Consider the following 16,960-nt stretch of genomic DNA (forward strand, 5'->3'; position numbering starts at 1 on the left):
GATAACTCCCCACAGCAGAAGCAGCCTGAACAGTCTTCTGTGGGCTGTACTTAAAAAAACTATTTTCGACCACTCAAAAACATATTATTTTTAAAATCTGTATGGTAGTACACTACAAAATATTCACTTCAAGTATGATCCAGTGTATACCAGATTCCATAAAATTACAACGGAGAGGAGGGAAGAAACCCCAGAGATGCAAATCAGAAAAAAAAAACAACATTATGTTAAGTATCAAACTGTTACACAGGAGAGCAATGATCGGTTTTATTATTATCACAGTTATTACTATTACTGCTATTACTACTAATAGCATATGTGTGGCCAACTCTCTAAATTTTCACCGAGTTACTGCGGTATTTTTTTTTTTAATACACATGTGGGGAAAATAGTAGCCCTGCTTGCAAATCTCTACAGCATGTACAGCACAAACCCCAGCCTGGCTGAAGGGAGAGGAAGGAAGGGAGGAGGAGACACGCTGCAAATGAGTAAGAGAAACCGACACGTCGCTAATACAATCAATTTTGACATTCTCCACCATCACCAAAAAAGGTCTGAATGGTTTTGAACTTCAAATGAACGCCTCAGTGTTACACCAGGATGCTTTCTCACCTCCCCTGGCCCTGCCTCCGTTTCATCCTTCTCCCTCTCCCATACCTGTAGTAAACCAGGCCCAGATCTGGTGGGATATGTAAGCCTCCAAACCAGGCTCTGCCAGCCGGAAAATCCCTCTTGCTATGAGAAGCAACCGCTCCCGGTCAGTGCAGMGTTCACTCTCCCTTTGAGAACATCTTATTGCATTTGTATGGCCCTTTTGGACTGCAGGCATCTTAGTTATGCTCTATAAATGGTTTTATAGGACCAATAACTGTATTCCTTCTCGCTCTGTAAAAAGCCCCAAAGACAAACCATTCCCTTGGCTACACTTGTGACTCTCCCCATTGAAGCCAACAGAGTTTCACAATGGGACAAAAAAGATAATTTGACTTTACGTGCATTTAAGCCAAACTATTTGTTGTTTTTTTTTCTCAGCTGTGACAGACAGACAGCTCTGAATAATTTTTTCCATTGCTTTTAATTAAGGAATGGAGCCTATCCACAGCTTTCTGTGGCTACACATACTTCAGAAAATACAACTTCTCCTGAAGTGGTCAGAATCTCAGAAGGTAAAATTAGTGATATTTTTGCATTGCAGTTTACTCCCACCGACACATACACCCAGAGAAAACCACCCCAAACTCAGAACACAGACCACCACACAAAGAGAGGGGGAAAGTGCTTCCTAACCTCCAGGGACTTCTCCTCACACTTGCATGGAGGCTGCATGTATTTCACCACTCCCCAAAGCTGCTTACAGTACAAACAAATCTCAAAATACCTTGTTCAAATTATCCTGCTCCTGCACTCCACCATGCTTGCTCTTATTTATGTAGTGATTCTGCTGTCTTCAAGAAGACTATTCTCACTCAACATGAGTAAAGGTTGCAACAGTCAGGCCCACAGACTTGTAGGAACAGGATAAAGCCCTCTAAACCTGTGACACAAATCCAGCAAAGGCTGGAAGTTCAAAGTAAAATGAGGACAATCTGCCCATGACTCATGACACCTAGAAAATGATTCTTAAATTAAGAAAAACTGTTAAAAGGATTATTTTACGGAGTGTCAGCCCTCTGAATCAACTAGGTTGTCTCTCATTTTTTCTGTGATTCAAATATAAGGTGGCCAGGGATTCTATTTTAAGATTGAAAATCAGCATAAAATCCTTCTGCTATCAGTTACATACTTACATTTTTAATGCTCTGACAAAGAGACAAATAATGTTGTTTGAGGGACAGATCTCCTGCTATCCTACAGACTTCTTGCATGACCTATGGACAAGTGATATGTGATACTTCCTGAAGGGCTGAAATAGCTTCAAATGACACTTGAGCTTCTACAGTGCATTTGGAGGATGAGAGCTTGGCTCCTAATGCACATCATCGCTTAAGCCCAATTTTTATGTGTCTCAGTTTCCCCTATCTCTACAGCGGAGATAACACCCATCTCACAGGCTTGATGTGAGAAACCAACACCCACACTGAATTACTAGATAATCTGGTAACATGGACAATGTAACAGACATCACTAACTCACGTGAAACTGAAACTTCACGTCCACAGAAAAAGACCATGTAAACCAAAATGAAGAATCAGTCGTCAGTCTGTCCCTCTCTAACACTGCTTGCCAGATAGTCATTTTGTTAGTACAACTACCTTCTCCTGGGTGCTCTCAGCAACTGTGGGGGAGACTGAATGGATTCACTGTAGTCACAGAACAGCTTTACAGCTGCTGAGAAAAGGCCTATTGTAGCACTGCATTTTACTACCTCGAGTAGCATACAATTATTTGCTGTAGAGCTCCCAATCCCCATCTGATCATTAGAGAAAAGGGAGCAGCAGATCAGGATTTGCCAAATGACGAGAGATTTGACTGTGATGGAAAACATTTTTTGGTTTTCTAAAAATAGGTAGCAATTAATTAATACAACAGAGGATATAACAATAAAAACTCACTGTAACAAAAATGCTTTAAAYTGGTCCTGTTCTCCTTTTTTTGCCACATCATGATACTGTGAGCCAAACTTCAAGATCAGAAAGCAGCAGCAGGCCTGCCAAACGCACATGTGCTCTTCCTGCAGTCACGGTCTGCTCACAGCTTGTACCTCTGTGCATTGATGATATGTGCTCACATAAACTGAATGACATTAAAAACAACTGTAAAATTTTAATACAGAACTACTCAGTTGCACATACAAAGGCTCACTTGGCAGCCAGATATGCTGGACTTTGCAAAAATACATGTGAGTAGATTTGAAAATCCAATTCTAAATGTCTTGATTTTTCTATAATAATGTCTGGGCTTGAGTCAGCTAGGAAGAAACAGTCCTCTATCAGGCACATTCCTCCCAGTATCTAACTTCTCTACTCTCCCCCTTCTGGAGAAAGAGATGCAGCTTCAAACAAATTACAAAGAGTATTTTGTCAGCTCTCTCATTCTTCCTGGTGCAAGAAACAAGGCGGTGCACTGCTTTCCTAGTCCCACAGCAGAGCCAAACGAAGAATCATTCTCAAGTATCAATCCCCCCTCCTACACACTGCATTAATTCTGCCAGCTTCAGGGAAGCTGAATTAGGCCAGGGTTCCTGGAAAACAGAAACATAGGACATCTATGGCATGAACTGTTGCCAGTCCCCAAGAATTAGATGATGATCAAATCAGCGCCCGTCACTCCTAAACATGACATTTCCCTTAAAAACTATGAAACTGGACGAAAATCACAGGGTCTTTTTCTCTGCCTTCTGAGCCTCAGAAGGCAACAGGTGGTGTGTTTTCCTGCAGCCACAAACTAGAAATATTTTGCTTTTTAATGAAAGCTGAGACAGACAACACCCCTTGCTTTGGGGACCTGGGGCCTTAAGAAAACATCAAATATCACAAGAGTAAGAGCCTGATAAAACACCATCAGCAAGACCCCTCTTTCCAATCAGCCTTTCTTCATTTCATAGGTGTGCTTCTCTCAAAGTGCTGTATGAGCTGAACGGACTGGGCTCATTAACCATTCTAGTCAATTTGCACATTAATTATTTTAGCATGACTTGACTATGATCAAAACCAATGAAAAACCACAGCAGTGGAAATGAAGAATCAAGAAAAGAAATTGAACCCCAGGACAAAGTACAGAGGAAGACTCATCTTACGCTTCTCTTGGACAGAGAGGGGAAGGTTCTTCTCCTGGCCAGAATTTGGGTTTGGGGCAGGCTTATCCACCTCAAAGCACTGTTTGACAGACAAAACTGCCAACCTTACTCACCACCCCAAGCGGAGGTGATCGTGGGTGGGCACACACACAACCATCGCTATGCTATCGTGTGTAACAGGATGGAGTCAAGGCCAGATTAGAGCAATACAGATTGTTAAATACATTCTCATTTTGGGACTAGCTACAAAGGGCAGTGAAATGATAGCAACAGGCTCTTTGCACATGCTCCCTGTCTGAGGTAGGGTTTATTTTCCCCAAATCTCACAGACAAGGGCCTGCTGCCCCCACCCCTTGCCTCTGCTTAGGAGCCTACCTGCAGACTTAAGCACACATGTTCCCACTCAGTATCTTCTATTTCTTGTCTTGGGCTTGTAAACCACCGCAAACTCAACCCTTAATAGCTGAGAGTTTGACTTTATCTCATGATTTTTGCAGCTGGGGCTACAGACCCTCATTTACTGTGCCTCTGTCTTAATGCAGCCAGTTTATTATTAAAAGGTGAGGCAGAGCCATGCTCTCCCACTTATCCAGAAGGGTGTTCGGTCTTTTTCCAAGTCATAATCACCCCTCAGGCACCTCCTCAGGCGCTGACCTCAAACTCTCCCAGGCACCCTCTTAAGTGCCTCATTATCACAGTATCTGAGCCCGGCATGAGCATCTGAGCAAGACTCATTACACCGCAAATCCGAGCTAGTCCTGTCACAGGTGAGCCAGCCACACAACCCTCTGCAAGGTCCGTTCACAAGGCGCAATCCTCGGTGGCTCCCTGTTTGGAGAACCAAAAGTGTCAAGATATGAACAATTTAACACCATCCACTTACTCTCTCATGGGAACTTCCTGGGCTGGGAAGTAACATCCTTTTGTAAAACTTCAGGATTTTGCCCAAAGCAACAGACTAGTGTCTGCCTCTGCTAAAAGGCAAGTATAGGTTAGAAAGAGATGCCAAAAATTGGAGTATGATGTGATTTGCAATGCTTGGATATGTTCTGAACTCTTCAAACGCAAGTGCTCTAGGAAAAAGAAGAAATTTCTTGCCCTTTGCGACAGATGAGTCTGGTACCTTTTCCTTTTCCTTTCTGCTTTACAGGAGGGCTCAACCTAAAATTTAAAGCTGAGGTTTTTACCTTGAACTCCACCTCACCTGCCTCCTAGCTATATGAGGTTGAACTTTGAGATGTATTTGTTTACTGGTAGATCCAGAGATCAAGCAGTCTATATTCCTTACATGCTGAACTGTCTCCAATGCCACGGAGAACACAAAGTTTCAGCAGAAACCTGCGGCGACCTTTGTTGCAGGAAACTTTGGAAGTCTGACCACAAGTTTTTTTTAGAACAGAAATTTGATTGAGCTCCAACCAGCTTGGCACCACTGAAGTTAACAAATGGTGGTCTTGCTTTYTGAGATCAGCTAGACTACGCTAGCAGCTTGGCCAGCAACTAAAATCTTCCAGGCAGAGGAACAAATGTTTCCATCTGCTAGATTAGGTGAGTTGGTTGGCTGTTACAGCCAAATCTACTCTTTTAATCAAGGAGAGACAGGATACTGAGATAGATGAAGCTTTTATGTAAGCCTACTTGTCCAGCCTTTTCCTTTTTTGGCATTATGCTACTCCCTCTGTCATCTACATCTCTACTTTCTTTTCTTCAGCACAAATCATGACTCAAGCACTTCAACAAATAATGGGTTTGGTAGTAGTCTCTTTGGGCTGCCAACTGTCAGATCCAGAAATTAGGACTGTCACATCTGTCAGACTGGCTCTCACATCTACTCTCTAAGGTAACATCATGTATTTTTCAGAGACATCCTAGCAATAATACAACATTACATCTCACCACACCATATGTTCCTTCCCTTCCTCAAGACACACACCAGAAAGAGCTTACACACCCTTGGATAAAGGACACCTAACCAGTATCTTAGCATTACTAATCACCTCAGTTCAGTATAGTATTCGAGCACCCTCTTTAATTTAAGGACATCAGCATTGTCTCCAGTGGGATATGCTCTTGTCTACAAGTCAAGCACAAAAATTTGAGTGCTCTGTTAGAGATGGGTCATGATTTGTTAAGCACCTAAAGTGCACTTGGCATTGAATAAGCTCATAAAAGGAGATACAATCTCTCTTTCAGTAGAAGATTTTGTCGTTCTAACTTCTCAAAACAGCCTTCCTTCTCTGAGGCCTATCCGCACCAACCTTCCCCTTTCAGTAATAATTGCAAAGAAAAGGGAAGAACATTAAGAAAGAAAAATTATGAAATGTGTTTTACTAACTGATACAACCAGCAGATAAAGATTGCTGAAATATGCCTTTCTTTTACCCCACAAGCTTTCTACAAGGCATATCTACATCAATGTTTCAGTTCAGATCTGGGGTGCAAAGCTCCTGCTAAACCCTGCTTCCTGTGCTTTTGGTTGTATTGTGGGGTGGTTTTGGAGCACATGAACTGGATCCCTTTTGCTGCAAATGGGCATGGGGTCAGTGGGACCTGACTACTCAAAAGTAAAAGGAACCCTGAAATGTGTCTAGTGTGGACCTCAGGACACCAGCACCAACTGTTTCACTGTACAGATCCTCTCCAGTTGGTCCACACTATTTGCAAATGAAGGCGTAACCATAATACACCTCAAGAAAGAACAAAGTATTCTGATGTCATTCATCTTTATGTCACCATATGAATAAGATTATTATTATATTCTAATATAAGATTACAACAACAACAACAACAACAAAATAATAATAATGATGATGATGATGATGATGACGACATCAACAATAGCATCTTGAAGTGAACGATGGAGGAGAGAGGGAAGAGGTCAAAGTAGTTTCAAGCACCAGGACTGCCCTAATCGCTGAAGTTTTCCTGCCAGTTCTTCTACCATTTTAAATATTTTCCTTGGCTTCTTGCACTGAAATTGTAAAGAATGGTTATAGAGGGGAAAAACATAAAACTGACCATCCGGTAAGTTCTAAAAGTACCAAGAAAACAAACTGGAAAAAGAGAAAGAAAAAAGTATTGCCTTCTCCCACTAACCTTTATCAAAAATAATAAACTTTAGGTATTACTTGTTAAAACAGCCAGCAGAAAATCTCAGGCATAAATGCTTTTTTCAAGGTGACTATGTGGTCATCTGAACTTATGTCAAATATCCTCTGGTATTTTTTCTCATGGTGGATCTTATGTTCTTTCCAAATTTCATTAGAAAGATCCCCAAAATCTTGAAATTTTTCATCCCTAAGTCAAGTCATGAGAGAGTCATTACATCTATTTTCAGTGTGTGAAACACTAAGAATCCAGTGACACGAAGGTTATTTAACTTATTTAGTTATTTTTTGCCTAAGAAGTAGCCTGCTGAACCTTCAGCGGTCTGCAAGCCACAGACTAGAAGTCACTCGTCCGCATTTCTTGAAAACATTACTTTATCAAGAAGGGAAAAGGCATCTATCCCTCACGAGCTGTTTCTCCCTCATGAGCTGTTTCTCCTTAGCAAAAACAACAGCATAACACAGAGAAGTTTCACTGGAAGTTGCTAAGAAATAGTCAGCGATCAAAACTTCCTTGCGTTCCTGACGCAGGGGAGAAACTAAGCAAACCTTGCTGCCCTCTCTGCTCAAGTTTTGTTTCACAGTCCTGGACATGGTAGCAAATTAGTGACAAGGAATAACACTGACCACTGTGTTGAGGACCTGGACAAGGCCAAGTGAAACGCTTTGGTTGTACATAGATACTTCCAAAAGCTTCTCTCTTCCTTCATGTGCCTTCTACTGGCCCCTCCGTCACGAGATGACTCTGACTGTGAGCAGGAAGTCAAAATGCAGAGGAAGTATGTGTAAAATCCAGAATCGCACTCACCAGCACTGTCCGTTTTCATGAATGAAAAGGGCAAAGTCAGCTGGGGAAGCTGGGGCCTGTCATGACTACTCATTTGCTGTGTGTCCCATCTCTTAAAAAGCATCGTGAACCCCTGTTTGTGTCCTTCAAAGATAACTGTTTCTATGTAATAAACCTGTCAGACATATGGTTTCTAATGGGGCTTATTTTTAAGGCAAAGCAACATTTGTTCCTATCCCCTTGTTTTGCATTTCCTAGAACCATCTGAGAAGATTTGGGACTTTTAATAAGTGATCTCTGTTTAAACCACATTCACTAGTGACTGTTAGCAGAGAATAGGAAACAGATGTGTGGTCCTGCAGGCTGGGCTCTAATTTCCAAGTTTAGCTGCACAGGCTAGTGCTGCATTACACCTCCTTGTATAACCCTGGTCACGTCACTTCATTTCTCTCTGACTCCATTTGCCACCTGCAGAACAGGGGAAACAACAGTGAATGGGTGTTGGTTTAGAACAGAGGAAAGCTGGAAACCCCAAAATATTAAGTAAATAAATATTAAGTAAAAAGTAATAATTGGCAAAATAAAGAGAGTTAGGATTCTCCCTAACAGACTGAGTAGTTGCATCAGTAACGGATCTGATGAGGTCTGGTTTCGGGTGGCTTTGTGCCTCGTGGCCAGGTGATCCCATGGGCTGTAAGATGCAAACTGTGACCAAAGCTAGTCGTGCCCTGGAGCTTGCTCCCCAATCGAGGCTCACACGTCTGGTAACACAGGTTACTTTCAGAAGGGCCACTAATTTTTGTCTTTGTCTTATATCCAACTGCCTGTTTCATAAAACTTCTAGGAATTAAAGGTCTTTATGATCTCAAGCCTTCTGTTAAATGTATCTGAAACTGGCCAGTGCATTCCAAAGTTATTACAGGGGAACTGAGAGAAAGATAGCATGCTCCAGATAGAAACCAAACCAAAATACCAGTCCTGGCCCATATAAAACGATGTTGGATTGGCAAGAAAGGTAAACAAATGGATCTGATGTTAAAAAAAATTAAAAAAAAAAAAATCAGAACTGCAGTGCAATTCTAAAAGATTAATTAGTATCAAATCCAAGCATAGTCTTACCCAGGGAGACTTTTTTTCCTTATGCTAGTTTGATACACAGCTTTACTTTTACTTACTGTGAACTGCATTCTGCTTATGAATAATATCAGGTAGAGTTTATGGGGAATTAAATTGTAATCTTTCCACTGTTCCATTTCTTTATCACATTCAATTTACTACTGCAACTTGCTCTTTGTGATATTGCTAAATTGCAACCTACAGAAAGTGGGACAACATTTTGTTCCTGTGTAAGACAAGAAAAGTGTATCTGCAGATTTAGGTAGTGATAACAGATTCAAATCTGCTTCAGATGACACAGGACAAGTAGGTGTCCGGGGGTTTTGAGGGGAGGTGAGGTAGAGAAAGGGTTTTTCCCCAGGAGGGTGGAAACAAAGTTATTTTTCCTTAATGTGATTCATAATATAAGCTAGACACTGACAACATCAGGAACAAAGCTAAGTTTATGAAAATTCACAATGCTGTGCATTGTTATGTTCACCTTGTTCATTTTGGCAAACAAAGTTTGTAAACAGAAAAAAACCCCAAACCTCTAATTTATTGAGGATATATTGTATGTCTTTACATGCACACACATGTACCAACCCTGGGCTGCAATGCAGTTTAATCACTTCAGCATTTATTCAGACCTAGCACCACACTGCTTTCAACCCAGAGAATACTTCTCATGCTAAAGCCTGGCGCTCAATGAAGTTTTATTTTTCAGCACCAATCAGTGTAAATTTTAATATTATACTGTCCTTTTCAACGTTCCTCAATCTTGCACCTCGGCTTGCTTTTCTGTGTCTACAGTTAGGGATGGGAGCGCCACGGTAACTCTCCCATCTCCACCAGCCTGCAGAAAATGAAAGTAACCCTTCAGCCAGTCTCTGCAGAATCACTGAGGTCTGCAAGAGAAGTAACTGCACAACTTTCTTTCAAAGGGTCAAGAAAGAMAACAGCTAGCTCTCAGTAATTGGTGTATTACTAAATAAAGAATCGCTTTAAAAGAATCACAGTATCACTTTAAAAGAAACAGAGTAATATTTTCAAAGCTACAAACACACCTCCTAATACTAGTTCCTCGACTCATCTTTTATGCTAAAATGCACATACCTCAATGTACAGGTATATATTTAAATGTAATATAAACTAAACTAATCAACTTAAGGCTTTAAGCACAGACTAAGAGATTTTAAAAGTCAGCAAGGACTATTATACACCTTTAAGCTTATGCTAATGCATATTATAGGCCATACAATTTCTCCCCAGAATCCCTTTCAGTAGTGAAAATTATCCTTCCACTGATTACAAGTGAGTATTATTAAGCCCAATAATTTGCAGTGTAGCATTTTTAGAAAGACATCCAAACTCTGTTAAAAGTTTTCATCCATCAGTGAATGCAGCAGTTTCCTAGGCCTGTTTACAGTTATTACTGGGATTGTCTCATTATCATTAAAAACAAACYGTTCCTCAGTAAAACATCATTGAAGAGTGAACTGTTCCCCCTGTTCTCCCACACAACAAAATCTCTATGACTGTGTGTTTCAGTGAGCATGGACACATTTGCATTACAAAAAAATGTTAAATTAAAAAAAAAATCCCTATCATTTGAATGTGTTTTTCAGAAATGCTTTCCCTATATCTTAAAAACTTCCTTTAACATTAGCTATTTAAAAGCTGTGTCTTTGCAAAATAATGGCACCTGATCTGCACACAGAAACATGAGATATTTTAAATTATTGCATCTTTTTCAAACTGTTGGAGATTGCTGGCAGATGCAAACAAATGTACGCAGATTCACTCCATATCCCATCGACATTATGAGCCACCCGCTGGAAGTGGGAGAAGACTTGTAATTTGGGGTTTTCCTGCATCATAAGGTTTTGTTGGAAACTCTTCAGAATAAGCCAACAAAGCTCTTTCAGGCCCCAATCCTATCTATTTACGTGCTTAACTTTAGGGACTTCAGGAAGTGAGCAAGACTGCTCAGATCTCTAAGTTAAACATCTGCATAGCCCAAACTGTAATTGAGGGCCGGCAGCAGTATCACTGTTAGCTGCCTGGGGGAGCCGAATGTGTCCTCTCTTCTCCCCCAGCTCTCATCCTCTCCCTATTTCCGGGGCAAGAAGCAGGACAAATGTGCCTTCTACTATTTGTAGAAATCACCTCTTAGTCACGCTAGTCTGAAATGCAAACTAACAGATCGATTCATTTTAACTGTTTCCAGTATTTGTAACATCATTTCTCCAGGACTGTGAAATAGCTGCCAATTATTACTAGCATTTGGCATGCGGAAGCTCATGTATATGAAAAAAACATGATCAAACAATATACAGCTCATAAAAGGAAGTTTATAACTCCATTCCCTGCCCTAATACTTTTTTATCTCCTGGAAATATTTACTGCATCACCTGATTAGGCTGATCTGCTTATATATTTTGAAAATACAAATTATACCATCAGTCATTCATCGTATGACAGTAAACTTGTAATAACAACTTTGCAAGCTCACACGGTGCACCAAGGCAAGCACAACCCAGCCATAAGTGTCGGCACAGTACAACGAGATTATCAAACTGTAAGTGATTGTAAAACAAGACTGAGGCAGCAAAAACAGCTCATGCTCTACAGGACACAGCATGGACCAGTCCTGACACTGTGGTCAGAGTCACCAGAGTCGCATGTCTCAGGTTAACCTCTGCAGGCAAGGCAAGAGGGAAGCACATACAGAGAAAAGGAGTGACTGGCACGCTTCTTTACAAGTATGACAATGCTACCTTAAGAGTCATTTCCCACAGTAAGGCATCTATGTCAAGAAGTTATTGGACCCTAATCCTGTATTAAAATCTACTGTCATTCTTTCTCTTTCATTTCCTCCAGTTTGCTTCTGATATTATTCTCCTCGCAAAAAGTAACGCTGAGAATTCCTTCTTTCACGCATAGGCAGAAACATATATATGGTATCTCACCACTAGCCTGACAGGAGCAGGATCCAGGCCTTTTAGAGGGCAAGGTCTCAACATAATTAACCCTACAACCAGCAGGAGAGACAGTGAGCTTAAGGAACTTGAGCAATCTACCCTTAAACTGTTACATTCATCCTCATTTCTACCTCTCTTATATGAAACTTACAGCAAAGCCACTCCTACGCAAAAGTGGCAATAATACTTGCAGTGAACTAGCAGGCAGAAAAGGAAGAAATTCAGCTGTATGTATAAGATTAATACTGCTCAGTGTTTAGGAAGACTTTACAGCTTCACATACCTATCATAACAGTGTTATGAAACAATTCCCCCAATGCTAAACAACTGGTTTCCTCTCTGTTGATGCAATATATTATCTCTCTTCACATGACATGGGATTCACCCAAAGCTGCAACTCATTCAGAAAGCTAGCATAAAAGCCACGTCCCATTTMGGATCCAACTGAGGCTTTAAAGCATAAGCCTTATGGCTTAAAACTTAAGCCTAAATCTGCATAAGCCTTATGCCAGACTCCTTCAGAGGGGTGAGTATCATCTGAGCAAGCCTTTCTGCCTGGAGAAGTCCCAACCTAATTCTTCAATATGAGAGGCATGAGACAGGTAGCCGCAGAGGACTCCTCTCCTGCATGTCCTCATGATGCAGAAGGGAACCGTGACTGCTCCCACACTGATCTGCATGGAGCCCGTGATCTATTTATATGGCTCCAGCAGGTTAAAACTCTGCACAGAAACTGCAACCATCAAACTGAAGATGAGTGGATGTCTCTAATTCTGATCCTCACGGTGTTCTCTGCAAAAATGACAATCATTTTAATTTTGGGGGGGGGAGAGCTGCTGGCATATTTTGAATGTCTTTCTATACACCAGCTTAAAGATTCTTACACCTAAAGGATTATCAACTTTGTCACTGTATTTTAGATTCCACATCTGTGATTTACAATATGGCCATCCAAATTAGATCCAGGATAACATCTCTCCAGTAGGTCCAACTAGTCAATAGACACCAAGATTTTCTTTTTCTTAAACAGATGACAATAACAATACAAAAAAATTGTCATTTAGAGTCATACTATATCCAACTGCCGTTGGTAAGACTTTACTGTACTATTAGTCAGAGCTTCTGGTGACAATATAACCCACAAGACTGAAACTTGAGTGGTTTATACATGTCATCAGAGCATGTAGATAAAAATGCCACCTTAGAAAGTGGGAATATTTAATTTTTTATAATACTTTTGTAGTAGTATAAAGCATTCACTTAATTTACATCAGTGACTCCTTTTCTTAAGGTATTTGTATCTGTTTGATCTATTACAAATATCTAGCTCTTTTCTTCAGATTATTAATGCTGAGTACTTTGAAGACATTTTGCTAGAGCTTATTAAATAGAATTCCTATACACCTTTACAGTTTGGGTTGTTGTCGTTTTTTCAAACCAGGGCATAGCAATTGCAAATGCAAAATTGTAATCCCCCACTGAAGATCACACATTCATTTTATGGAGAAGGAGGGATTAGTTATGTTACTTGGTAACAGGTGCTTGGCAGAGTGGCTAGTACTAGGTCTCTGTACAAACCCATGTCAGCAGGCTGCAAACAAAAAAGGCCAAATTCTCCATTCCAGTGGAAAGGCTAAACTACACCGAAAAATGGTTCTGAAGGCATACTCTGATTCAAGGTCATCACAGCTGTAGTTGTTGACATTTCAACTAGTCACACAGTATACTAATTACATACCAGAACCTGATTACTGACTTTTCTAGTAGTGGAAAAGCTCATAAAAATGGAACATCAGAGCACAGTGTATACATATAAATATATTTTTAAAAAAGTCACTAGAATGAAAAGCGGAAGAATCACTTGATTTTATAGCAATTTCCCATCAGTTCATACTGTTCCATTACAGCTTTCCTGTGCTCATGGTTGCATGGGTGTGCAGATGTGCAAACATGCACGCAATTTTGGGGAAGTGGAGGGAAAACTAAGAAATAGGTGTTATGAACAATCAAAGAAGTAGAAACTAAAGAACTGATTCAGCAAACCAATTAAGCACATGTTTAATTTCCATTACCTCCAGTGGAGCTTGTCCGTATGGTTAAAGTGCTTTGCTGAATCAGGGTCCTCAGAACACGGTACGCCTCAGCCTGTTCACTTGAAACGCTTGAAAGGGACTAAAGGGAAGGAAATGCTCAGGTTTAGCATATTAAAGTTGTGTATGGATTCCACTAGTTAGGAAAACCCCATAGTGGCTTCATAACTTTTCATCACCTCTAGCAGTTTTCGAATAATGCAACGGCCTTTTTGGCAGTTTCACAGAGCTATAATCTGCGCAAGAGGTTATACGATGTTTCAGCACTTCCTGGGGACTTTTAGCAGTGGGATAGTCTTGCAACACAAGCAGAGATTAATCATTTTCTAATGCATAGTAATAAATAATGTATCCCCCATAGTACATAAATTAAAGCTGTAATTCCATCCTGGTTCTGTGATGACACCAGAAGCCCAAGATGGAATTTCAGCCTTGTTATGACCAGTCAGGATATACATTATTCCTTAAATTAAGTCTGGAGAGTTGATAATGAACAGAGAAGTTCTAAAGGCATTACCAATAAGTAATAACATGTAATTACAAGCAGAAAGCAAAATTATGTCAGATATTGTTTGCAAAACTTGCTAAAGTAGGCACTAAATCTCACCCTTGAAAAGCCCATTCAGCATATTCATAGGAGAGCACAAAAAGATTACTACGACTATCAAAAGACTAACAGTTCTTCTAGTACCACAGAGTGATGCCACCCATCATGGTAAACAGTTAGAGACCATACATTAAAATCMAGTTTGTATATTACAGTGTCATAAAAGCTCTGAACAAAATTCCTCCTAGAATCATACACCATATTTTACTCAAAAGCCAAACAAGTATCCTACAGGTCCATAACAAGCACAAAATATCAAAGTCACGAAAGTCCCAAATCTGCATTCCTATCTGACTAGAAATCTACTGAACAAAGCAAAATGTTCATGATGAGAAGTGATTTTTCCCTTCTGCTGAATATATAACAATGCCATTAAAAAAAAAAAAAAAACTTTAAACAATCTAAAAACTATTCCTGAAGAACATGACCCTAATATCACTCTTCCTGCAAACAATTACAAGAAACCTTATAGAAATTCTAAAACCATTGTACAGGTCTAACAGCAAGCGTTTTAACAGAAATAAATTTAACAGCATGAAGATAGAGAGTCAAAAACAATCATCTGTCTACCGTCAATTACTAGATTCACCCTGGACTTTGTTACCAGTTCCTATGATTTTTTAGCAAATCCCACAAGATTTCAAGTAGGTCTGGAGCCAGTTTTCTTTCAGAGGCAAGAAAATCCTAATGACCATTTTATACAAATAAATCACAGAACTTTACAGAATCTCCCATGGCCTGATGTGGTTCCAGGGTCTGAACTTTCTTCATGGTATTGTTCACAAATTTGATTTTTTCTTCTCTCCCCCTCCCATTCTCAATAATATGTCATACCTTCTCTTCCTCTCCCCCCCACCCCAAGTTTTTAGCTCACAGAATTGTAAAGAAAAGTTTAAGAATGGGAAGCCTAAATATTACAACAAAAAGTCAAATAAAATGGTGAAGGAAGCTGATATTTTTAAATATCATTTTTAAACATTTTTAACATTTTTAAGCCCACAGTAACTGTTTTTGAATATCTGAGGCTTCCCCACAGGCCATGGCCTTACCTCCCAACTCTTCCTCCTTCCTCTTCCTTTTTTTGATGTTATATTCTGTTCAAACATGAACTTTTATGTTCCTACATTCGTATGAGCACCTTAGTAGAAACAGCCTAATTTTCAAGGGGCTAGTCACCAGAAATATCTATCGATTTCTTTATTCTCTTTTAATCACTTAGATAACCAGCACAACTTAAAGTCAGAATATAAGTATTTCTGCACCTAAATCTTCATTTTTCAGGATCTATTTTCTCACCTTTTGCCTTGCATGCCTGTTCATACAAACAAACAAGAAATACCAAAAACCATGAAAAAATGTAATTAGGACAAAGAAAACAAGACAATCAATGCCTAACATTCCTTGCCCCTGTGATATCTACACAAGCAGCGTATCATCACCTCTAAATAGCAACCTGAAACCTACTCAAGACACTTACATAAGACGTGACTCAAGAACTAAAGCAATGAGTGTCAAAACATTCAAAGACACCGTACCCTCTGCTCCTAATAGTAAAGGAATAAATACTGAGAATATACAAAGGAGATCCTTGCAATGGAGAAAAATAACTGTGAAGACTTCTTAGAGACCCCAAACCATCCAAACAAGCTAAGCTACAGACTTGGTAACAGCAGTACAATACGCTACTAGAAAATCCTCATCCAGCTGCAGCCTTAAAAGTCTCTTATGTCTCAAATAACCCGTGTGAGCTCCAGAAAAAGTGATGACAACCTAACACCCAATGTATGCTTCCAACAGCCTTTTACCATGAGGCTTAGGGAATGAAACGGCTTTGGAGCTCTCTCAGCTCGTAGGTTACATCACTCACGATATATTGTTCACGAGGAACGGCAATCTAAGACAGAGACTAAAAGGTGATCCTGTAAATAAATGTCAGCTGCAAAATTGAAGACCTTTCCTGGTCTGAGCTGAACAAACACTGCAATATTGACAATGTAAGCAAAATACTGAGAAGAGAAACAAATCCACAATGAAAAAGAAACACAGAAAAAAACCTAGAAGTTAGCAAGGGCAAATGCGAGAGGAAGAGGGGGCACGGCAAACTGACGTTAGTGCAACTCCGACCTATTCAGGTTCTTCCCATGCTCATCGCCACACCATCTGTGCTTAAGTAAAAATGGAAGGGTTCCCTAGCATATTTTCCTTTCTTTGAGCAAACACCATTTTCACTTTCATATATTCAAAGGACTATGCAACTTACTGATTCAGAAATTAATCTAAAATGATGCTCATATAATACACACCATATTGATTAACAATTTCTGTCCAACAAACTGCTGAGGAATACAATCACTGCATGAGTCATTATATAGATGGCTATACAGAAACAGTTGTCCAGAATGCTTTTTTTTTCTGAACTGGGAACCATGTTAAAATACTTGCACTCTAAAAAGGCATCATATACACAGAAGTCTGAGCACTAGCGTGTTAATTAGTTCTCCTTCCTTGCTTATTAGCACAACACATAACACAAGACACGTGGGTCAGGATTCCT

At 40.0% G+C, this 16,960-nt stretch overlaps 1 protein-coding gene across 6 annotated transcripts in view; it reads right to left on the bottom strand.

Annotated features, from left to right (window-relative positions):
- ATXN1 (ataxin 1) overlaps positions 1–16,960 on the bottom strand; it is a 224,024-nt gene that overhangs the window by 162,259 nt on the left and 44,805 nt on the right. The window contains exon 3 of one of the 6 annotated variants that reach the window (XM_026073304.1): positions 13,782–13,881. The exons of the other annotated variants lie outside the window; for them this stretch is intronic. The gene's annotated coding sequence lies outside the window, so the exon portion shown is untranslated. The remainder of the gene's footprint in view (positions 1–13,781; positions 13,882–16,960) is intronic. 6 annotated transcript variants of the gene reach the window in all.

The sequence above is a fragment of the Apteryx rowi genome, unplaced genomic scaffold (genome assembly GCF_003343035.1).
Source record: "Apteryx rowi isolate R43461 unplaced genomic scaffold, aptRow1 scaffold_366, whole genome shotgun sequence".
In the NCBI taxonomy this organism is placed as follows: Eukaryota; Metazoa; Chordata; class Aves; order Apterygiformes; family Apterygidae; genus Apteryx; species Apteryx rowi.